The 25,439-nt window shown below is 44.5% G+C and overlaps 1 long non-coding RNA gene across 1 annotated transcript; it reads left to right on the top strand.

Moving 5' to 3' along the window:
* The first annotated feature begins 3,104 nt into the window (after positions 1-3,104).
* Positions 3,105-3,755, top strand: LOC122946364. Its single transcript, XR_006391235.1, has 3 exons — positions 3,105-3,154; positions 3,475-3,549; positions 3,721-3,755. It is a non-coding gene; the product is annotated as an uncharacterized LOC122946364 (long non-coding RNA).
* The last annotated feature ends 21,684 nt before the right edge of the window (positions 3,756-25,439 follow it).

Raw genomic sequence — 25,439 nt, 5'->3', positions numbered from 1 at the left:
CCGAACTTCTGTGAAGAAGTTCGGGTTTGGGTACCAAACATGCGCGATTTTTCTCACGCGAGTGCAAAACGCATCACAATGTTTTGCACTCGCGCGGAAAAATCGCGCGTGTTCCCGCAACACACCCGCACATTTTCCCGCAACGCCCGTGTGAAAGAGGCCTAAGAGATCCTGGCCCACCTCCTCCTGCACAAGAATCAATTCCAGGGCATAATGGCTAAATGTGAACTCCCCCCACCCAAGCAACTTCCTTGCAGCCAACCTCACACGGCTAATCTAGACCGCCACACTTAACAAAAAACCCTCCACCAACTCAGTAGTTATGCCTTCCTAGTGCCCCCAAACAGTAATTATGCCCACTTACTCAATCCTCACAGTAGTGATCCCCCTTAATGCCCCCACACAGTAGTACTCTACCTAATATAAGTGAAGGCCCCCAGTGTAAATAAAAAAATAAGTAATACTCACCTAGTCCCAGTGAACAGACCACATCCTGATCTCTCCAGCTGGCACAGTGCATTGACATTATCACAGAATACCTTGGGGTGTCTTCTTTCCAAAATGGGGTCACATGTGGGGTATTTATACTGCCCTGGCATTTTAGGGGCCCTAAAGAAGTCTGGAATCCAAATGTCTAAAAATGCCCTCCTAAAAGGAATTTGTGCCCCTTTGCGCCCCTAGGCTGCAAAAAAGTGTCACACCTGTGGTAACGCCGTACTCAGGAGAAGTTGGGGAATGTGTTTTGGGGTGTCTTTTTACATATACCCATGCTGGGTGAGATAAATATCTCTGTCAAATGCCAACTTTGTATAAAAAAAATGGGAAAAGTTGTCTTTTAGAGAGATATTTCTCTCACCCAGCATGGGTATATGTAAAAAGACACCCCAAAACACATTGCCCAACTTCTCCTGAGTACGGCGATACCACATGTGTGACACTTTTTTGCAGCCTAGGTGGGCAAAGGGGCACAAATTCCAAAGAGCACCTTTAGGATTTCACTGGGCATTTTGTACACATTTTGATTTCAAACTACTTCTCACGCATTAGGGCCCCTAAAATGCCAGGGCAGTATAACTACCCCACAAGTGACCCCATTTTGGAAAGAAGACACCCCAATGTATTTTGTGATGGGCATAGTGAGGTCATGGAAGTTTTTATTTTTTGTCACAAGTTAGTGGAATATGAGACTTTGTAAGGAAAAAAATATAAAAAAAAAAAATCATCATTTTCCGCTAACTTGTGACAAAAAATAAAAAGTTCTATGAACTCACTATGCCCATGAGCGAATACCTTAGGGTGTCTACTTTCTGAAATGGGGTCATTTATGGGGTTTTTCTACTGTCTGGGCATTGTAGAACCTCAGGAAACATGACAGGTGCTCAGAAAGTCAGAGCTGCTTCAAAATGCGGAAATTCACATTTTTGTACCATAGTTTGTAAACTCTATAACTTTTACCCAAACCTTTTTTTTTACCCAAACATCAAAGACATATGGAACAATAAATTTAGATAAAAATGTATATAGAAATGTAGTTTTATTTACAACTGAAAGTGAAAAATGTCATTTGTTTGCAAAGAAATCGGTAAATTTTAATTAATAACAAAAAAAGTAAAAATGTCAGCAGCAATGAAATTCCACCAAATGAAAGCTCTATTAGTGAGAAGAAAAGGAGGTAAAATTCATTTGGGTGGTAAGTTGTATGACCGAGCAATAATCTGTAGATAGATAGATAATTATTGTACCATTATTTTCCTTCCAGATAAATATGCTATATCCGAAATTGCATCTGAATATAAAAAATCTGTGGACGTCATCCAGGATATAGATTTTAAGGGTAAGTACAATATTTTATACGTAGGGGGAAATTCTACTTCTCTTATTAATAGGAATTAGTGTGTTGGGGGCTCAGACTGATAGATGAGGGGATCGGACTCTCATTCTTCTCCTCTTTATATATCTTAGAGGTCCAGCTTCTTCACATCATTGGACTCCATTTCCAGCGACTCAAAGAAAAGCTCAAGGTTATCGTCCAGGACTCAAACCAACGTAAGTGGAATCTTCTTCTGTCTACCATTGTACTTATCTTCTACGTGTCTGGTAGGTTGTCAGAGAGGATGTTTTCAGCTTGTTTACCTTTCCCTACAGACTAGTGACAGGAGGGAGCGATCGGAATAAAATGTTCTATACTGGGAATTGTTATGCGTGCAGTTTTCTTTTGTATTATTGCAGTGTTATAGATAGAGCCCTCATATACAGGGGATTTCTGTTCTCTATTGTTTTCTATTAGTAATTCTGCTTTTCTTCATTTCTTACTTTTAGGGAGGTGTCCAAATAAACAAGGTGAGTTCTTCTAGATATAACACGTGCTATAATATGACATATAAATGCGTTACACACACAGGCCTCATGTAGTAATAGTAATGTAGACCCAAACTAGAGATCCCCACAGCCACCAATCAGATCACTGCTGTTATCTCCTACCCTGTACTGGACATATGAAAGCCGGCACCTGATTGGCTGCCAGGGATGTTTGCATTAGGAGCTGCTGCGCTCTATAGAGGCCCGGACCGCTCTGTGGCGGCTCAGAGATTTCTGTTAATGGAAATCTAGAAAACAAAGTGATGAACACAGAGGCACTGACATCATGTAATAATAAGGAGACCCAGAGATTAGAGGTTTCTGAGTCTGACAATGAGAACGGTCAGTAATGTCTTCTTTCTTCTCCATTCCTCAGGTGCAGACAGCTGTGGTAAGTACATTTTATACCAGATTCAGCTTCTTGTCATTATTATTATTTATAAGATTGGAAGGTTATAACACAAGTGCATTTCCCCAGGACTAATGGTGCAAACCTACACCAACTGTAAGACCTGCTCCGAGGAGAAGGTTGTCTGCGCCGGGGGCCCTCCAAAACATCAAGGTACAGTATAAGATTTCTATCATAGGCCAGAGGAACTAGAATGACACTATATAATGCATGCCAATGGACCTTTCCCACTAGTGTGTGTAAACTGTGGGTACTGTGCCTATTATACAGAGGTGAGCAGTACTACATAGGCACTTTACACAGCACTCGCTGACTATTATATGTCTCCTCTTTTCACAGACTACTTGGAGAGATGCAGCTGCCTATGCACCTCCAACAGATGTTTCGGTAAAGTAGAAGTTTCTATTCTTACATCTACATTCATATAGTACATTAGTAAATATATAGGACCCCAAATCCTCACCATACACTAAATATACCAGTCACTGATATACACCAGACTTCCCGAAGCAGGAGGATATTTAAATTAATATGATTCATTCCATATGCAGGCTAGAAGGGTGATTTGTGTCAGCCTGTACAGTATACTGTCCATGTGTAAGTGACAGAGGGGTGATAGATACCAGCACATGATTATCATATTTATTCTAATATTATAAGTGTCTTTAATGCTCGGCTCACATTTCATTTCTTTCTTCTTTTCTCAGATCTGAAAACTGGACGGTCCTGCTCTCCATGTAAAGATCACAAGTCTCACCTGGCAGAGACTGTAAACTGTGGAGGTGAGGAGATAGTAGAATATAACCAGTTACTATCAGTCTCCTCTATGATGCCCATATTTCCTATTAGGTCTTATAGAAGGAGACGTGTTATTGAGACAACCCCTATATGCAGGACAGAATATCTACACAATTACTTCTATAATATCTTCTTTCATTTTCCTGGTTTTCTAGAGATAAATATAAAAATCCCAGAATATGAAGAACTAATTCTGGACGGTACTTTTGAATGGTACGCGAGGCTGGAGGACACCTATAACAACGTGTTCACCCTGGTAGGTACAATGCAGATTTCCAAGAAATGAATGGTAAAATTGGGAGATTGTTCAGTTTGAGTTATATGACCATAATGTTAAGGCAGCGCTTCCCAAACGTATTCCTTTCATTACTCAAAAACCACTTAGCAGAAAGTCCTTTCACCCAATATCATCACCAGGCTGCTCAATATGGTCTAAAATCAGACTTTCTGTCATGTCAGAAAATTATCATCAGTAATTTTCTTAATTTTTGTCTTAATGATATGACTATGATAAATTACAAATATTATATTATAAATAGTTGTGATATCTGAGGCTCTACTAATTCTCCATCATTTTTCTATAGCATCGTGAACACAATCCCAAAATCACCCGGGAGCCCTATCTAGTGATCAAGGGCGTACAGATGGGGGACTCCGGACGGTACACGTGTACCACCATCCTGGACTCTGAGGTGCCAGTGAGTAAGATCACCTATAACGTGGCAGGTAAGGACATATATCATTACTGGCACTATGCTGAGTGGTAATTCTTAGATACATGGGATTCATATCTACTTGTGGGTGATAATTAGTGAGAAACGATCTAGTTCTGAAAATCTGAATTGTCACCTATAATGTGGAGTTATTTTACATTAGTATTTGTAAAGAAAAAACCTATAATGGAAAGATTTTAGCCATTTCTGTATTTTGAAGCCACTTTTGGTTTTCACAGTGCTTCTGAGCCTCCATGATGCAGACGATTCTGATATTCTGACATATATTTCATGTTATTTCATGTATAAGATACACTACAATGTCATTATCGTTCTCTTCATGGAATTAACTATTAATGTAATTGTTTTCTTCATTTAGTTATCAGCGGATCGGACCAGGCGACAAAAAAATACCATCCTCGCCCTACACTTCCTGATGTGCTTGATATCACAGCGCCTGAGCCGCCACTTCTAGAGGAGCTACAGAACAACAATGCTTCCCTCATAGCAATATCTGTGGCCGGCTCCGTCACCATCATGCTGATCGCTGGCATATGGTAGGTAGTATTTATAAGATACTCTCCGGAACAGGCGTATTATTTTAGATAAATATTACACATTACTCAGTGTAAACTTAGTCCAGGCAGTCACTAGATGCTCCAGATTTATCACAATACTGAACGCTTCATGATAAATTTGGCGCATATTACAAGGCCAGACATGTTATAATGTCAGTGGACTGATAAGCAGCTAATGTAAGAAAAAACATTGGAGGATCTGTGCACACATTTCACTCAGAGCTGACATGTAAGTAGCAAATATCAAATAACTGATAGATTTTCTTTTTTCAGCATCTGCATGTTCTGGAGGAAAATGAAATCTAGAGAGCCTCTGGAAAAAGAGCCAGTGTGAAGGCGAACCGTCAAGCACCATCCTGTACCGCCACCTGCCATGAAAAAAAAAAAATGAAAATTTTAACCCTTCCCCAAAAACAAAAAAACTTTAAAAAAACTTCCCTTCCCCATTTCTCCCTTCCCTTTCTCTCCCTAATACCCCTCCATAAAAATAAAAAAATAAAAAATGTTTCCCAAAAAATAAAAATTATCTTCCCTTCCCCTTTTCTTCCCTCCCCTTTTTCCCTAAAAAATATTAAAAAAAATATACAAAAAATCTTGACTGCAGCATTTCATTTCCCATTCCTTACCTGCCTATATATAAGAACTACAGAGACTATATCGGAGAAAGACCAGGAGGATTGAGTTTCTTCTTGTTATTCTTGTCAAAAGCACCAGTTTCAAGATCTTTAGTCATGTAACTTATGGTTTGAACGGAAACATGTTTTTATTAGAAAACCTCTCTAAGGGCTCATCAACGTATTTTTTGTCCGTGTCGGTTCCTTTTTTTTTGTGGCCCCAATGCAGAATTATTCATTTTACTAGCCGCACGCGTAACGCGCGCGCGTTCACAGCGATGCGCAGCTAAAAAGTTGATCATGATCATTCGCTGGCAGGCTGTAGATGCGATTTTTTTTAACCCTAGAAAGGTATATTTGATGCTGTTTTGTTAACATCGTCTAATATACCTGCCACCTGGTCCTCTGGTGGTCCCTTTTGCTTGGATCGACCACCAGAGGACACAGGCAGCTCAGTAAAGTACCACCAAACACCACTACACTACACTACACTACACCCCCCTGTCACTTATTAGCCCCTTATTAACCCCTGATCACCCCATATAGACTCCCTGATAACCCCCCCTGTCATTGATCACCCCCTGTAAGGCTCCATTCAGACGTCCGTATGTGTTTTGCGGATCCGCAAAACACGGACATCGGCAATGTGCTTTCCGCATTTTGTGGATCCACACATTGCCAGAACTATATAGAAAATGCCTTTTCTTGTCCGCAATTGCGGACGAGAAGAGGACATGTTCTATATTTTTGCGGAACGGAAGTGCGGACCCGGAAGTGCAGATCCGCAATTCCGGATCCGAGCGGAACAAAGTCTCTCCCCATAAAAATTAATGGGTCCGCAATTCCGTTCCACAAAAACACTGTAAAATCGCAGCAGCGCTATAAAGATCACTTTTGAGGGGCATGGCGAGTTCATTGAAGATTTTTTTTTTGCCACGTTAGCGGAAATTGATTTTTTTTGTTTTTTCTTACAAAGTCTCATATTCCACTAACTTGTGACAAAAAATAAAATCTTACATGAACTCACCATACCCCTCACGGAATCCAAATGCGTAAAAATGCCCTGTGAAATCCAAAAGGTACTCATTGGAATTTGGGCCCCTTTGCGCATCTTGGCTGCAAAAAAATGTCACACATGTGGTATCGCCGTACTCAGAAAAAGTAGGGCAATGTGTTTTGGGGTGTAATTTTTGCATATACCCATGCTGGGTGGGAGAAATATCTCTGTAAATTGACACCCCAAAGTATTCTGTGAGGGGTATGGCGAGTTCATGTAAAATAGTATTTTTTGTCACAAGTTAGTGGAATATGAGACTTTGTAAGAAAAATAAAATAAAACATTTTCCGCTAAATTGTGCCAAAAATAAATAAATTCTATGAACTCGCCATGCCCCTCACGTAATACCTTGGGGTGTCTGCTTTCCAAAATAGGGTCACTTGTGGGGTATTTATACTGCCCTGGCATTTTAGGGGCCCTAAAGCGTGAGAAGTAGTTTGGAATCCAAATGCATAAAAATGCCCTGTGAAATCCTAAAGGTACTCATTGGAATTTGGGCCCCTTTGCGCACCTAGGCTGCAAAAAAGTGTCACACATGTGGTATCGCCGTACTCAGAAGAAGTAGGGCAATGTGCTTTGGGTGTATTTTTACATATACCCATACTGTGTGTGAGAAATATCTCTGTAAATGACAACAAAGTTGTGAATTTACAGAGATATTTCTCTCACCCAGCATGGGTATATGTAATAATACACCCCAAAACACATTGTCCTACTTCTTCTGAGTACAGCGATACCACATGTGTGACACTTTTTTGCAGCCTAGGTGTGTAAAGGGGCCGAAAGTCCAACGAGTACCTTTAGGCTTTACAGGGTTGCTCACAATTTAGCCCCGCCCAAAATGCCAGAACAGTAAACACACCCCACAAATTACACCATTTCGGAAAGTAGACACCCCAAGGTATTCACTGAGGGGCATAGTGAGTCCGTGGGAGATTTTTTATTTTTTTTGCCAGAAATTAGCAGAAATGGAAACTTTATTATTATTTTTTTTCCTCAGAAAGTGTCATTTTCCGCTAACTTGTGAAAAAAAATTAAATCATACATGAACTCACCATGCCCCTTCGCGAATACTTTGGGGTGTCTTCTTTCTAAAATGGGGTCATTTGGGGGGTATTTATACTATCCTGGCATTCTAGCACCTCAAGAAACATGACAGGTGCTCAGAAAGTCAGAGCTGCTTCAAAATGCGGAAATTCACATTTTTAAAATTGCGGTATATTTTGATTAATATCAGAAAAACAAAAAATGTCAGCAGCAATCAAATACCACCAAAAGAAAGCTGTATTTGTGAGAAGAAAAGGAGGTAAAATTCATTTGGGTGCCAAGTTGCATGACCGAGCAATAAACCGTTAAATTTGTGAAGTGCCGATTTGTAAAAAAGGGCCTGGTTACAAGGGGGGTATAAACCTGTGGTCCTTAAGGGGTTAATGGGCCCACAAACAAAAACCACTAAATGACTCTGTGTGCATTCAGTATCTAAATGTCCGCAAGTCCATTCCGCAAGGACAGGCATGGTTACAATGGCGGACAAGGACATGCATTGTTACAATGGATTCTCAAAAAATACGGATGTCACACGGATGTCACACAGGTGTCATCCGTTTTTTTTGCACATCCGTGTTTTGCAGATTACAAAATACATATGATCGTATGCATGAGCCCTAAATCTAGATGACTAACTTTAAGCTCCTGGGCTCCAATGTAAAATACTTAACAGGGCCTTAAACTATGTGTGGTGTACAGCACTGGTCTACTCATATGGGACATGTGGACCTTTTGGACCCTTTCAGATTAAAGGACCTAGGCCTAGGGTGTGACCTTTTCTGGAGAAAAAATGTGGAGCCCCCCATCTTCTGTCTAACCATTCAGATTGGCTGACACCACCATGCATGAACCATGCACAGCTCCTGGGCCCATTACGTACCCTCTCTTTCAAATTCTTTGGCATGAGTTTTTATAAACAATGCTGTGCGACGGGTACTACTTACTTGCTGGTTACTTTGTGCCATGGGTTTGCTATCTCTCCATTTTTCACTCTTGCTCTGTCCTGTCCTTCTGGTACTTCTGGAGGACTAGAGATCCTCTTTGGCAGCTGCTTCATCCTCCAACTGCTTGCTAATTCAAATGCCAAAAACACAGAAATATAGTGGCAAATCTGGGGGAGCTGCTCAACCCCTAACACTGTAGCGTGTTTTTCATTGGGGGAGCAGCCCCACCGCATGTGGACCGCAGCAAACGACTATCCCCAGCAAAAAATGTTTTGCATACGGTGGAGGATGTCGGCGCGGTCCACATGCACCACAAAGGCATCCTACACAAAAATGGAGCATTGTGCGGATGAAAATATAATCATAAATCACAGAAGAAATGCACCAAACAGATATGCCACTGACTATACTGGCTAGTCATAAATGCAGATATTAAAAGCTGAGACTTTCGCCAATATATTCCTGTCAGGAAGATATCGGAGCCCACATATTTTTTGCTGGGGATAGTCGTTTGCTGCGGTCCACATGCGGTGGGGCTGCTCCCCCAATGAAAAACACGCTACAGTGTTAGGGGTTGAGCAGCTCCCCCAGATTTGCCACTATATTTCTGTGTTTTTGTCTTGTTTTATATGTAGTGTATGTGCCTTTACCTGGCATTTAAACACTCTTCTTTGCACCTGGTAGCCTCCATCACATGGTCTGATATGGGTGTGGCTTACAGTCTGGCTTTGTTCACATTGCACTAGTTGTCCTGCTAGGCGGTTGTGTGGAAGCTTGGCTGTGAGCTGGATTACATCACCTTCAGACCTTGTTCACACCATAGGTAGCTTAGTGGTAGGACCCCTTGCCATGCTGAGGACCGTGACGTGGTGCATGTTGGGCTCCGATATCTTCCTGACAGGAATATATTGGCAAAAGTCTCAGCTTTTAATATCTGCATTTATGACTAGCCAGTATAGTCAGTGGCATATCTGTTTGGTGCATTTCTTCTGTGATTTATAATTCAAATGCCAGCAAAGGAGCAGCAAAATCTAAAATTGTTTGAGCAGGCGGAGCCCGCTGCACTTGGGGAATAGGTGGCCTTCCATTCAGTACATTCTAGGGACCTGCTGGATATGATACCTGCATGGGAAAGAGAAGGAGAAGGGAGGATATCACTGAGCGCTTGGTTGCCTGGCATCCCCTGCAAGGCATAGAGTAAAACAGTGGTGGGCTGGATACAGCAGGGGCAGGCTAGAAAGTCCACTAGCTGCAGTCGAGGCCTGTAATAAATAGTCTGTAATGGCAGAAATCGCCATACTGTATACATTTCTTCTAGTACCAGTCATATATTAACTGACAATTCTCATGTATATACAGCTATAGCCCCTGTCATATCACCATACTTACCCATCGATTTATGGCCTGGGTCAGCCCAATTTGCCAGGACATCAGGGACAGTCCAGTCAAATTTTAGGACAGTTGCCAACTATGTATCATGCATCGCCACAGTTATAGTCATAGTATCAGTCATATCCCATATTTAAAGGTTAATGGCTGTGTACACTTTTGGAAGTATTTTTTTTGTATTATTGTATTGTGCTCATTTTGAGCTAAAGGACGCAAGAGAGCAGAACTATGTCCCACTGAGAAGACAACAGCACTGCACAGGTTACAGCACCAGGTGCCGGTTAAGGGGCAATGTCTTTATGACATCATCGGAATATGCAAATGAGGCTCTGAAACAAGCTATTGGATTGGTGGAAAATGTAATTGTGATATCATCATATGAATATGCAAATTAGGCCCCAAAACAAATAAGCCATTGCATTGGTGGAAAATGTAATTATAACATCATCATATGCAAATGATTCTCTGGAACATGGAGTTGTTAGAAGAAAGTATGTTCACAAAAAATGTTTTTTTTTAAACTATCACAAATAGTACATATAATGACATTCTTTACAGAATATACATATCATGGTTCACAGAATGATGTACCCAGGGGCATAGCGGGAGAAGGGGGGAAGGCTGTTGCAATTGGCCCGGGTGCCAAGGATGGAGGAGGCACCTGGGCGGGCAGTCTTCTGAAAATGTCTTGCATGACATCATAACAAAGAGGTTTCAGACAGTGGAAGCGGAGCACCGGAGCTGCCTGCTGCAGTGAGTCAGTCTATACTGGTGCTGCACCTCTACCTCTTCTCCTCTCCACTCACTAAAATCACATCTATGGACAGAAACTGCTCTACAGGACAGGAGGTACTAGTCTGCGGCTGCCCCAATGAATGGTTTATGGCTCCAAGACTATGAAGCCTGCCCAGGCTGCCCTGAGACAGTATTCACACTGTTGCCAGCTCTGGGCCTCCTCTTGCTTTTCTGTGGCCCTCAGGCACTGGCACCTTGCCCCTGTAGTCCCAGTGTTATCTGTGGTGTAACAGGACTGCAAGTAACAATTACATTATCTGTGCAGACAATGATGACTGACTGTGGTTTTAAATAGCACGGTCATGATAGTATATTATCTACAGTCTGCTCATGAAGCTACATGATTGACAAATATGATATGTCATGTTTCTTTATGAACAGAGTGCAGATAATGTAGTATCGTGTACCTGCAGTCCTATGTAAAGGCACAGATGATACAGTGATCATTCTCCTTACAGAGCCATTGCAGTCTATGGGGCTATTCACATGGCTTTTTTTCTTATAAACAGCCTACCTACAACATGGAGCCACTTTTAGTTTTATTTTCCAGGGCCACTTTAAGTTCCCAGTCCACCCTTGGGGCTGACGATATTCCCCAGCCCTTTCCTCATCTACTCATCCCAGCAGGTGTGATAATGTCAATGCACTGTGCCAGCTGGAGAGATCAGGATCTGGTCTGTTCACTGGGACTAGGTGAGTATTACAGATTTTTAAATTTTTTTATTTACACTGGGGGCCATCACTTATATTAGGTAGAGTACTACTGTGTGGGGGCATTAAGGGGGGTCACTACTGTGAGGATTGAGTAAGTGGGCATAATTACTGTTTGGGGACACTAGGAAGGCATAACTACTGAGTTGGTGGAGGGGTTTTTGCTAAGTGTTGCGGTCTTGATTAGCTGTGGGAGGTTGGCTGCAAGGATGTTGCTTGGGTGGGGGGAGTTCACATTTAGCCATTATGCCCTGGAATTGATTCTTGTGCAGGAGGAGGTGGGCCAGGATCTCTAAGTGTGATCCTCATTAGTCTTGGCTCTCCTGGCCCACCTCCTTCTGCAATTTTACACAATCCGGTTCATTACTGTGAGCATCTTCCGCGGGGAAGCGACCACAGATGTGTTAAGACACTTGTTATTGACATCAGAAAAGCATCCAATCACATTTAAGTGAAGCACTAAGCACAAGAGGGAACACCAGGTGGTGACGGTTAGTGAAGCTTCAGTAGCCATTTTGCTGTAGCCTGATTATCAGGACACCCAGATCTAGTGTCTGATCTAAAGCGTGATCTAGGGTCACTTGTTTATTAAAGCATAAGGGGGCATAACTACTGACTGGAGTGCTAATGGGGCATTTTACTGTGTGGAGGCACAACTACTTTTGGGGACACTAAGGGGGCATTCTACTGTTAGGAGGCACTAAAAGAGGCATTTGACTGTATAGGGGGCCCTAAATTGGCATTCTACTATATGAGGACACTAAAATGGGCAATCTAATGTAAGGGGGCAATAATGGGGCATTCTATTGTGTAGAGTCGATAAAGGAATTCTACTGTGTGGTAGTAGTAAAGGAGCAAAACAACTGTAAGGGGGCACTAAGGCATTCTACTGTGTGGGTGCACTAAGGGGCGAATCTACTATGTGGGGGCACTATGGGGATATTATACTATGTGGGGGGCAGTAATGGGGTATTCTATTGTGTGGGGTAACTAAGGGGGCATTCTACTGTGTGGGGGCACTAATAGTGATGTCCCAAACTATTCGCCGGCGAACAGTTCCTGGCGAACATAGCTTGTTCGCGTTCGCCGCGGCGGGCGAACATATACAATGTTCGGTCCGCCCCCTATACATCATCATTGAGTAAACTTTGACCCTGTACCTCACAGTCAGCAGACACATTCCAGCTAATCAGCAGCAGACCCTCCCTCCCAGACCCTCCCACCTCCTGGACAGCATCCATTTTAGATTCATTCGGAAACTGCATGAGAGGAGGGACAGTACTGCTGCTGCTGATTCAATAGGGAAAGCGTTAGCTAGGGCATTGTTCTGTGTCCACAGACTCATCTGCTGTAAGGACATCGTCCTGACAGCACCCCAAAAAGCCCTTTTCAGGGCTGGTACATCAGTCTGCTTTTTTTTTAAAATATATATATATATATATATATATATGTATTGAAGTTGCCTGTCTGTGTGTGACAGGCTGCAGGCTCAGTCACAGACAGTACTGTGTGCACACCATTCATACAGGGTGTGACAGAAAATAACTTTCAGATAAAAAATAATTCAATTTAATATTTTTCTGTGATATAATCCCAGTTGCAAGCCAGTGTGTGTCTGGCCCCAGACTGTACTGTGGCCACTGGCTAGGCCTCCACTCATACCGTTACAGGGTGTCACTCACTCACAAATACCTTGTGGATAAAAAAAATTATATTTAATATTTTTCTGTGATATAATCCCAGTTGCAAGCCAGTGTGTGTCAGGCCCACACAGACTGTACTGTGCCCACTGCCCACCACTTATATAGGGTGGCACAGTACCTTGCACGCATAGTACCACTTATCTAAAAAAAAATGACAGGCAGAGGCAGGCCACCCCGCAGGGGCCGTCGTGGTCGTGGTGCTGTGTTTCCACTGGCCCTGGAATAATGCCCAGTGTTCAGAGGCCACGTACCCTGAACCCAAGAAATTCGGAGAAAATAGTTGACTGGCTTACACAGGACACCCAATCTTCAACAGCTTCCACTAAGAACCTTGACGCACCATCCTCCTACAGCTCAGCTTTGGTCACCTGCTCTCAAGTTACCACTCTCCCGCCCGCCGCCACCACCACCACTACCACCACAGCCGCTTCACTTGATCCCTCAGAGGAGTTATTTACACATCAGTTGGATGAAATTAGTGATGCGCAACCATTATTGCCAGAGGATGTAGATAACAGGGATATGTCTCAGTCAGGCAGCATTACACACATGGACGTACAGTGTGATGATGATGATGATGATGTTGTACCCGCTGCTGCTTCCTTTGCTGAGGTGTCAGATACAAGTGAAGCGGTTGATGATGACGATGTGTCCGTGGATGCTGCGTGAGTGCCTGCTCGAAGAGAAGAAGAAGAGGGGGAAAGTTCAGAAGGGGAGACAGAGAGAAGGAGGAGACGAGTTGGAAGCAGGGGGAGGTCGTCGCAAGGAGCTAGTGGCACAGTCAGACAGCATGTATCGGCACCCGGGGTCAGCCAGACAGCACGCCAATCAACGCATGCTGTTGCCACCAACAGAATGCCGTCATTGCAAAGCTCAGCAGTGTGGCATTTTTTTGTATGTCTGCCTCTGATAACAGCAATGCCATTTGCAACCTGTGCCAAAAAAAAACTGAGTCGTGGGAAGTCCAACACCCACCTCGGTACAACTGCTTTGCGAAGGCACATGATCGCACATCACAAACGCCAATGGGATCAACACATGAGTACAAGCAGCAAACAAACTCAAAGCCACCATCCTCCTTCTGGTCCAGCATCTTCAGCCACGTCAACCACTGCTGTCCTCCTTGCCCCCTCTCAACCACCCGCCACTCCGCCTCTCACCTTCAGCAGTTCCATCTCATCTGCCCACAGTCAGGTGTCTGTATAGGAAATGTTTGAGCGTAAGAAGCCAATGTCACAGAGTCACCCCCTTGCCCGGTGTCTGACAGCTGGCTTGACGGAACTCTTAGCCAGCCAGCTTTTACCATACCAGCTGGTGGAGTCTGAGGCCTTCAAAAAATTTGCCGCTATTGGGACACCACAGTGGAAGGTACCCGGACGATTTTTTTTTTCAAAATAGGCAATCCCAAACCTCTACTCAGTGATTGAAAAGGAAGTCATGGCATCTCTGGCATACAGTGTTGGGGCAAGGGTCCATCTGACCAGATTCCTGGTCTGCAAAGCACGGTCAGGGCAGGTATATCACCTACACTGCGCATTGGATCAACCTGCTGACGGCTGCCAAGCATGGAATGCGTGGCTTTGCAGCGGAGTTGGTGACACCGTCACGACTTGCAGGCAGGCCTACTGCCACCTCCTCTACTCCTCCTACTCCATCCTCTTCGATAACCTCCTTGGCTGAGTGCTCTTCTGCAGCGGCGTCTGGCTGAACATCAACTGAATCCCCCCAGCTCCGCAGGGGCTATTCCACATCCCGGATACGACAGTGTCACGCTGTATTGGGGTTGACTTGCCTGAAAGCAGAGAGCCACAGTAGACCAGCACTCCTGTCCGCCCTGAACGCACAGGTGGATCAGTGGCTGACCCCGCACCAACTGGAGATCGGCAAAGTGGTGTGTGACAATGGAAGCAATTTGTTGGCGGCATTGAATCCCATCGTACAACGCTTTGTGTCTAAGTACCCAGGCTTACAGGACGTCCTCAAGCAGGCCAGGAAGGTGTGTGGCCATTTCAGGCGTTCCTACACGGCCATGGCGCACTTTTCAGACATTCAGCGCCGAAACAGCATGCCAGTGTGGCGCTTGATTTGCGACAGCCCGACACGTTGGAATTCAACACTCCTAATGTTCGACCGCCTGCTCCAACAAGAAAAAGCCACCAATGAGTATTTGTATGACCGGGGTGCTAGGACAGCCTCTGCGGAGCTGGGAATTTTTTTGTCACGTTACTGGACGCTCATGCGCAATGCCTGTAGGCTCATGCGTCCTTTTGAGGAGGTGACAAACCTAGTCAGTCGCACCGAAGGCAACATCAGCGACCTCATCCCATTTGTTTTCTTCCTGGAGCGTGCCCTGCGAAGAGTGCTAGATCAGGCTGTAGATGAGCGTGAAGAGGAAGAGGAAGAATTGTGGTCACCATCACCACCAGAAAGAGCCTTGTCATCATCGCTTGCCGAACCTGCGGCAACGCTGCAAGAGGAGTATGAGGAAGAGGAGTCAGAGGAGGAATGTGGCATTAAGGAGGACGAAGACCAACCATAGCAGGCATGCCAGGGTGCTCGTTGTTGTCACCTATCTGGGCCCTGTGGTGTTGTACATGGCTGGGGGGAAGAACAGACCGTCAATGACATCAGTGAGGAGGAGGAACGGGAAATGAGTAGCTCGGCATCCAACCTTGTGAAAATGGGGTCTTTCATGCTGTCATGTCCTCGTATAAAAAGGATGAAGGAGAACGACCTATACTGGGTGGCCACGCTACTAGACCCCCAGTATAAGCAGAAAGTGGAGGAAATGTTACCAAATTACCGAAAGTCAGAAAGGATGCAGCAGTTCAAAACCAAACTAAAAAATATGCTTTACACAGCTTATAAGGGGGATGTCACAGCACAACGGGAATCTAACTGGGGAAGAGGTGAAAGTAATCCTCCTCCTACCACAACCACGGCAGCAAGGACAGGACGCTTTACAGATGTGTTGTTGATGGAGGACATGCAGAGCTTTTTCAGTCCTACACATCGCCACAGCCCTTCGGAATCCAGCCTTAGAGAACGACTCGACCGACAGGTAGCAGACTACTTCGCCTTAACTGCAGATATCGACACTCTGAGGAGCGATGAACCCCTTGACTACTGGGTGTGCAGGCTTGACCTGTGGCCTGAGCTATCCCAGTTTGCGATAGAACTTCTGGCCTGCCCCGCTTCAAGTGTCCTGTCAGAAAGGACCTTCAGTGCAGCAGGAGGCATTGTTACTGACAAAAGAAGTCGCCTCGGTCAAAAAAGTGTTGATTACCTAACCTTCATTAAGATGACTGAGGCATGGATCCTGAAGGGACTGACAGTGGGGGATACGTTTGACTAACAAAAGGCCTGATGACATGCGTTGGCCTAAAAATGGTCCCCAGGCTGCTGTATTTAATGTCTGCATACCGGATGACTTTCGGGAATTCTCCGCCACTAACTAGGGTTCATGCCGCAATATTTTAGTCACCTTTCTGCCTGGAAAACATAAATTTTTTCCGGCCACTGCTACAGCAGCGGCTGCAACAATACTAATTTTTTCTGGCCTCTGGTGCTGCACTGTGGCTGCAAAAACAAAACAAAAAAAGGCACATACATGTGTCAATTCCCCTTCGTGATCGGTACCTTGTTGTGGTGAAGGGGCTTGCGTATCACAATGAAGCGATCATAACCTCTATGAGTGTGTTGGCAATGTTGCCACACCCCAGATGATAAGGCCGTTGCTTCATTATGATCAGACTAAAAGCGATCGTCTAGATAATTTTTTTTAGAAAAAAAACATACACTTTCTTTCTTTTTAAGTTGTATGGGTTTTTAATGCATAAAATAAAAAAATCATAATAAAGTCTCTTAATAGTTTATTAGAAATAATGCAGACAATTAAAATTCCAATACAAAGCAAGTACAGAGCTCAGAACTAAATTATTTCAGGATGTCGTAATGGTTCGTTAATTTGACAATGGTTAATCAATTCTACACACATCCCCGGATAGGGGACGTAACAGGGATTAAGCTGATAGGTATAGTACTAGTTAAGACACCACTCATATAGGGTGTCACAGCACATTGCTCCGTGCACGCGCAGTGCCCCAACTTGGGAGTAAGAGGACCGACCAAGCTGCTTTTTCCATCTCCCGATTCCTAAAATCAATTCAGTTTGGTGTATCAGAGTTTGGTCTGTCACTGTGAAGGCAGTCGAAGGTACTCGGCCTAAATTTTTTTTCACAAAAGGCAATCCCTGATATGGGACGTAACAGGGATTAAACCGTTGAGAAGAGAACTACAGAAAATACCACTCATATCGGGTGTGACAGTAAATTGCACGGCGCAGACGCAGTGACCGTGGATTCAAACAAAGGGGAGGGAGCTAGCATTTTTTTAACCATCTCCCTATTCGAAAAATCAATTCAATAAATGAACCCCAGATTGGGGACGTAACAGGGATTAAACTGATGAGAATAGTACTACAGAAAATACCACTCATATCGGGTGTGACAGTAAATTGCACGGCGCAGACGCAGTGACGTGGATTCAAACAAAGGGGAGGGAGCCAGCGTTTTTTTAACCATCTCCCCGTTCGAAAAATCAATTCAATTCACCTTTTGGGGACCCTTGGTGTTGTACGTGGCTGGGTGGAGGAAGAAACCTTCAATGACATCAACGGGACATGGCTAGCTTGGTATCCAACCTTGTGCAAATGGGAAGTTTGCGGTTGGGCAAATGGACTGTTTGCGGTGCATTAAAAGGTTTGTGCAAGAGTTTGGTCTGTCAATGTCTGTGAAGTGGGCGTAACCCTTACACTACCTGATCGATACAACATCATACCTGATCGTATACACACACTGGATGTTTTAAACCACGTTGTTAGGTGATTTATGCCCTTTATGGATTAGAATCCAACTCTGCGTCAACTATGTAATTTTCTATTGGAGTTTTGCCATGGATCCCCCTCCGGCATGCCACAGTCCAGGTGTTAGTCCCCTTGAAACAACTTTTCCATCACTACTGTGGCTAGAAAGAGTCCCTTTGGGTTTTAAAATTCGCCTGCCTATTGAAGTCAATGGCGGTTCGCCCGTTCGCGAACATTTGCATTTGCAAAAATTTGCGCTCGCCATTCGCGAATGGAAAATTTTATGTTCGCGACATCTCTAGGCACTAAGGGGACATTAAACTATCTGGGTCTAAAGATAGACATTAAGCAGAGTTAGAGACATGACTTAGTGTAAAAAAAAATTGCTGTTAATGCACCTAATATTGTCCCTTCTTGGGCCTTTCAAAACTGGAAAGTCATGGTTTTACTGGGTACGGAAATGCCATAAATGTGGGCACTAACTCTTAACTTGGTGCATGGGAACATGACAGGGCTCAGAAGCAGAACTGCCAACCATCCAGAAATTTCTGGACAGTCTGTAAAAATAGGTGGCTTTTTTGCTGTGTCTGTGAAAAAAAGTAGATTTGTCCATGATTTTTGGGAGGCTGGTGGTACTTGACTAGATTATTTTGGTGTTAGTTATCATTGTACAGCTCACAGTAAATGCTGGTAATGAGTTCTGATCAGTATATTGAGCTATAGACCTGAATTACTTATAATAGTTATTATTCATTATGGTTTTCTAATTTGGCAGTAAAATTTTTTGGCTGTCCGTGATTTTGGGTTAAGTTGTCCAGAAAAAAGAAAATTTGTGGTTGGCAACCCTTCTCAGAAGGGAAGGTGCGCCATTTGGCCACATCACACTTGCAGATACACTGAGATACCACTAAAATGGAAACTCCCAGGGCTTTTTTTCTCAGAGAAAAGGTGGTGACACTCACCCACCCCCTCCCCTGGCCACGCCCCAACCCACCCCTAGTACCGCCCCCTAAAACCGCCCCTTTAGCGGACAGGAATGCAAGTAAAATTGCCAGTGACGGTCGTGACAGTCAGGCTGCCAGTGCCCGCGGCCGCCCTAGTCCACACATGGGCAGCGCAGCCTGGCCTGTCCCCTTCCTTCCCTGTTCCTGTTCCCATAATTGGCCAATTCAATCTTTTTTAATTTAAAAATTAAATAAATGAAAAATTACCTTTTTCCTTTTGTTTCCTTTTCCTGCCTGGTGCCGCTCTGCCTCCTGACTCCTGCTCGTGCCGACACCCAAGACACTAAACTGCCGCCCGCACCTCCAGCAGCCGCCCTGCCTGCTGGGCGGGCCTGTCAGTGGAGTAGGAGGCGGGGGGTCCTGGGTCTGGGGCTGCAGACAGCAATGGAGTCGGCCTGGGGGCGGGGTTTGGGGCCACAGAATCGGCGTCTCCTCTCTCACTCTCTCCGCCGCTGTCAGTGGTGGGCGGGAGCTGGGCGAGCCTGAACCAGTGGAGAGCCGGAGGTGCCGGAGGCTGCAGGGAGTGAGCAATCATGTAAACTGTAAGTAAGCAGCCTAAGCAGCGGGCCGGCTGTGCCCAGTAACTAAAGGGGGGCGGGGCGAGTCGGCAGAAAATAGGTGGCGGAACGCCGTTCCAGGGTGTTCCGCCAGAAAAAAAGGCCTGGAAACCCATATACCGTAAATGGCCCCATTTTGAAATCTACACCCATCAAGTTATTTATCATAGGGTGGAGTGAGAATTTTTACCCGACGGTTGTTTTGTACAAATTATTGAGCAAGGGACTGTGCAAAATGAAAATTGCACATTTTCCACAGATATGGCATTTCAGTGCCCAATATGCTGTGCCCAACTTGTGCTATATGAGAAACATGACGAGCCTTACATTTTTAGGCAGATTCTACTGGATACTGAAATGCCATAAATGTGGACCTAAACTGATGTTTGGGTATGCTGCAGGGTTCAAAAGGAAAAAAACATCTTTTGGCTTTTGCAGTGCAGATTTTGATGGATTGATTTATGGGCGCCATGTTGCTTTGAACAGCCACCGAGGTACCAGTACAGCTATTCTCTGAGAACTATGCATGAATTTTTCTCTCAACGGAGCTGTTGCCTCTATTATAAGTTCTATATTGGGGTACATATGAGTTTTTTATCACTTGTTTTTTTTTGCTTTTTTCGGGAAGCAGAATAAAGAAAAGGCAGCAACTCTGCCATTACATTTGGGTTTTGTTATTGTAGTGTGCACTATGTGGGAAAAATGACATGTTATTATGCTGGTTAATACGATTACAGAGATACCAGTAATTTTTTTTTTACGTTTCACCAGTTTTAGGGCTCATGCACATGACCGTTGTTTTTGTCCACATCCGATCTAAATTGGATACGGCCCATTTACTTGTCCATTCCGTGGCACCTGCAAAAGAAATAGAACATGTCCTATTCTTGTCCTTTTTACAGACAAGGATAGGACAGTTCTATAAAGGGCAGGACGTTCTGTTCTCCAGAATGCGGAACGCACATGTTCGGTATCCATGTTATGTGAATCTGCAATATGCAGACAGCAAAAAACGACACTGGCCATGTGCATGAGCCCCTACACAAAGCATAAAAAAAAATATACATTTTGTGTCGCCATTTTCTGAAAGCCATATTTTTGTTTATTTTTATGCCCATGGTCTTGTATGATGGAGTAGATCATGTGTAATTTTTATAGTGCAGGTCGCTATGGATGCGACAATATGAAATATGATAATTGTTAAAACTTTTGGATGGGGGCGTGGCCTGATGCAGAGCTGAGCAGACGTGCCCGCTCTCAGCTCCGGCAGCCGCAGCAACTCACTGCTACATATAGCGTCCCTCTGCCTCCAAACCTAGCCTAATAGAACCCCACAGTTCACCTGCTATCCCAGGAGCCTCCAGAATTACCTGTTCCAAGAAAACACTGGGTCCACCGCCGAAACTCACCTCCTTCTTCTCCCTGGCACGGATCCAAGGTGGCGCCTGATCTTCAAATGAAGAGCCAGCAGAAGCGCTGGAATCCCAACAGAAGCGCTCCACAAGGCAGCACATGACTGCAAGGTCCCCTTAACATTCTTTGCCGGCAAGTAACACACCAAAAGGGGGGCCACCTCAGAGCTCTTCTCCTGGAGCTATTTCAGACAGCAGCATTAAACTAGAAAGGGGTAACATTATCACACTAAGGCCCCTTTCACACGGGCGAGTATTCCGCGCGGATGCGATGCGTGAGTTGAACGCATTGCACCCGCACTGAATCCCGACCCATTCATTTCTATGGGTCTGTTCACATGAGCGGTGAGTTTCACGCATCACTTGTGCGTTGCGTGAAAATCGCAGCATGCTCCTCTTTGTACGTTTTTCACATAACACAGGCCCAATAGAAACGAATGGGGTTGCGTGAAAATCGCAAGCATACGCAAGAAAGTGCGGATGCGGTGCGATTTTCACGCACAGTTGCTAGGAGACGATCGGGATGGAGACCCGATCATTATTATTTTCCCTTATAACATGGTTATAAGGGAAAATAATAGCATTCTGAATACAGAATGCATAGTACAATAGCGCTGGAGGGGTTAAAAAAAATAATAATAATAATTTAACTCACCTTAGTCCACTTGCTTGCGTAGCCGGCATCTCCTTCTGTCTTCATCTTAGCTCTGTGCAGCAACAGGACCTGTGGTGACGTCACTCCGGTCATCACATGATCCATCACATGATCTTTTACCATGGTGATGGATCATGTGATGACCGGAGTGACGTCACCACAGGTCCTGTTGCTACACAGAGCTAAGATGAAGACAGAAGGAGATGCCGGCTACGTGAGCAAGTGGACTAAGGTGAGTTAAATTATTCTAAAAAATAAATTTAACCCCTCCAGCGCTATTTTACTATGCATTCTGTATTCAGAATGCTATTATTTTCCCTTATAACCATGTTATAAGGGAAAATAATACAATCTACAGAACACCGATCCCAAGCCCGAACTTCTGTGAAGAAGTTCGGGTTTGGGTACCAAACATGCGCGATTTTTCTCACGCTAGTGCAAAACGCATTACAATGTTTTGCACTCGCGTGTAAAAATCGCGTGTGTTCCCGCAACGCACCCGCACATTTTCCCGCAACGCCCGTCTGAAAGAGGCCTAACTTCCATGGAAGGGGGAGGGGGGGTATCACTCAGCTTTCCCAGGCTTTTCCTCTGCACATATGCCATTCAGAACAGGAGGAAAGCTGGTTTTCACTACATTATGTAATGCAACTCAGCTTTCCTGATGTCCTGCATGGCACAAGTGCAGAGTAGTGATGAGCGAACTTCTGTTTTAAGTTCGGCGTCTAAAGTTCGGCTTCCGGTTAGCGGAGAATCCCGATATGGTTCCCGATATGGATTCCGACTTCCGTTGTGGTCCGTGGTAGCGGAATCAATAATGGCCGATTATTGATTCCGCTACCACGGACCACAACGGAAGTCGGAATCCATATCGGGAACCATATCGGGATTCTCCGCTCACCGGAAGCCGAACTTTAGACGCCGAACTTAAAACAGAAGTTCGCTCATCACTAGTGCAGAGGCATGAGAAGATATGAGGGTAGGTGGGAGTTGTGTTACTCAGCTTTCTCATATCTCTCCACATGCGTCATGCAGGACAGCAGACAAGCTGGGTGCTATTATATCATGTGATTTGACTCAGATTTCCTGCTATCCTGCAAGGCATAAATGCAGACAATAAGAACATGGAAAGGCAGGGAGGAGGGGTTCACTCAGATTTCCCAGAGACTCATGTCTCTGCACATGTGCCATGCAGGATAGCGAATAATGTCAGTGTCTCCCAGCTGTCCTGCATGACACAGAGGATGAGGGAAGGGGGGCACTCACTTCCTCACACTTTTCTCATGTCTCTGCGCATGTGCCATGCTGGACAGCAGGAAAGTTGGGTGGTATTACATCATGTAATGCCCCAGATTCTTGTCAATATATGCTGAACACCGCCGGGACCTACCAGATCCCATTCACTATAATGGGTCTGTTGGGTCCCAGCGTGAGTACTGCCATTTTGTAGAAGAAAATACTGCTGCAGGAAGTGGGGCAGGGGAGAAGGTAGAGAGGGTAGTGAGAGGAGCCAGGTCGCATAGTGGGAGGGACTAGGAACGGGCATGGGGGCCCAATTTAAATTCTTGCTATGGGGCCCAATGATTTCTGTGCCAGCCATCTCGGCTAGTGTAAAAGGACATTTTACCTAATAAAAGATAACAGGAAGGCTGTGTGGGGTTCCCTCACATGTAGCAGATTTTGGTGCAGAAGGTTTCAGGACTGCAAATCAGTTCCCTTCATCAAAATGGGGTTATTTTAGTGGGAAGCACACGAATCTCTGCAAGCCTAATTCAGACGAATGGAACAGATTTTCTGATGCAGAAATTTTCTGGAACAAATCCTACCTTAGGGCTCATGGACATTGCCGTAGTTTCTGTCCGCATCCGATCTGCATTTCTTGTGGATTAGATGCGCACCTACTCATTTCGATGGGGCCGCAAAAGATGTGAGCAGTGTGCTGTCCGCATCCGCACGTCTGCTGTGGCCCGGCTAAAAAATAACATATTCTATTCCTGTCCATTTTGCGGACAAGGATAGGACATTTCTACAGATGTTTTAAAAAAAATTGTGGCATGCACTGCTGCAGTTTTAACTGCATTTCCGCAGCTAAAATGTACAATAATCCGTATAAAAACTGCACGTATTACATGCGGTTTTTATGCTGAAGAAAAGCCAGTAGATTTCATCATCTCCATTGAGAAGGGCGAAATCCGCAAGGAAAACCACTGTATAAATTGACATGCTGTGGATTTCAAATAGCGTTTTTTGTTGTTGCATATGGATGAGAATTCAGAATTTTTCATCCACTTTGCTGTGGATTTGGCACACAAATGTCCAAAACTGCAAATCGGCAGCTAATAAGTCAAGTGTGATCCCGGCCTTCGGGTGCCTTCTCATGATGTGGATTTTGTTGCAGAATTGGAGAGGTGGTCACGCGTGCCTGTCGTCTTTCTCAGAAAAACAGGACCAAGACCTGTTCATTGTCAGTATATTTAGGAGTCCGGCTTGGAATGCAACAGATTTCAAGACTGACATGTCAAAAGAGTCAATTGTAACATGCTCCCGGGGTCCAGACTACATATAGGAGGCCTAATATCGTGTTACTTTCACTCAATAGTCCGCCACAACGTTACACAATTTGAAGAGCGCGTCTATTCATGTTAAACACCCTGGTGCAGCAAACAATGTGACGTGCCCAATCTCTCCAAAGTCAATCAATGAAGTATTCAGCACAATTGTCGCGCTGCACTGGGGATCCCGATACAGATCAACCAGGAACAACCTCTTCCTTCTGACCCAGGACCAAAGTGGACAATTCACACCAGCAGACAGCAGATTCCAGTATTAACTGGTTCAGGACCAGGATCATTTTGGTCTTCAGGACCAGAAACTGTTCTCCACACACATTTGTTTATTGGGCATTACTTTTTTATTTGTTGGGATGGCAATGTAATTTCCCCATTTTTTTTTAGAAAAATTCTGTTTTTTCCCCCCACATATAATATTTACACCTATAAGGTGAGACTGGTGTTTTACATGCCGGTCTTAATCTCTCCCCTGCTTGCTTTAAATGCACAGTAATAATTAACACATGCATGCCTAAATATATTGTAATTTTCACTTTATAAGACGTACCTTTATAAGACGTACCTGATAATAAGAAAAAAAAGAAAAAAAAAAGATTTTTCAGCAGACCTCAGATCAGATCCCCATATCAGATGCTCAGATCAGACCCTCATATCAGATCCTCAGTTCAGACCCCCATATCAGACCCTCAGTTCAGACCCCCATATCAGATCCTCAGTTCAGACCCCCATATCAGATCCTCAGATCAGATCCCCATATCAGATCCTCAGATAAGGCCCCCATATCAGATGCTCAGATAAGACCCTCAAATCAGATCCTCAAATCAGACCCCCATATCAGACCCTTAGTTCAGACTCCCATATCAGATCCTCAGATCAGATCCCCATATCAGATAAGACCCCCATATCAGGACATCAGATCAGACCCCCCGCCATGTCAGACACCCCCTCATATGAGATCCTCCCCATATCAGACCTCCATGTCAGACCCCCATAGAAGACCTCAGATCAGACCTTAAAGGGGTTGTCTCATCATGGACAATGGGGGCATATTGCTAGGATAAGCCCCCATTGTCTTATAGGTATGGGTCCCACTACTGGGACCCGCACCTATATCGAGAAAGGAGCCCTGCAAGTGAAGGAGGGCTCACTGCGCATGTGCAGCTGCCATCTATTTATTTTCTATGGGGCCGGCGAAAATAACCGGGCACTGGCTCGACTATTTCCATCGGCCCCATATAAATGAATGGGAGAGGGGTCTGCG

Source organism: Bufo gargarizans, chromosome 1, assembly GCF_014858855.1.
Source record: "Bufo gargarizans isolate SCDJY-AF-19 chromosome 1, ASM1485885v1, whole genome shotgun sequence".
Classification (NCBI taxonomy): Eukaryota; Metazoa; Chordata; class Amphibia; order Anura; family Bufonidae; genus Bufo; species Bufo gargarizans.
Note: the sequence above shows the minus strand (reverse complement) of the source record. Positions and strands in the feature narration are given on the sequence as shown.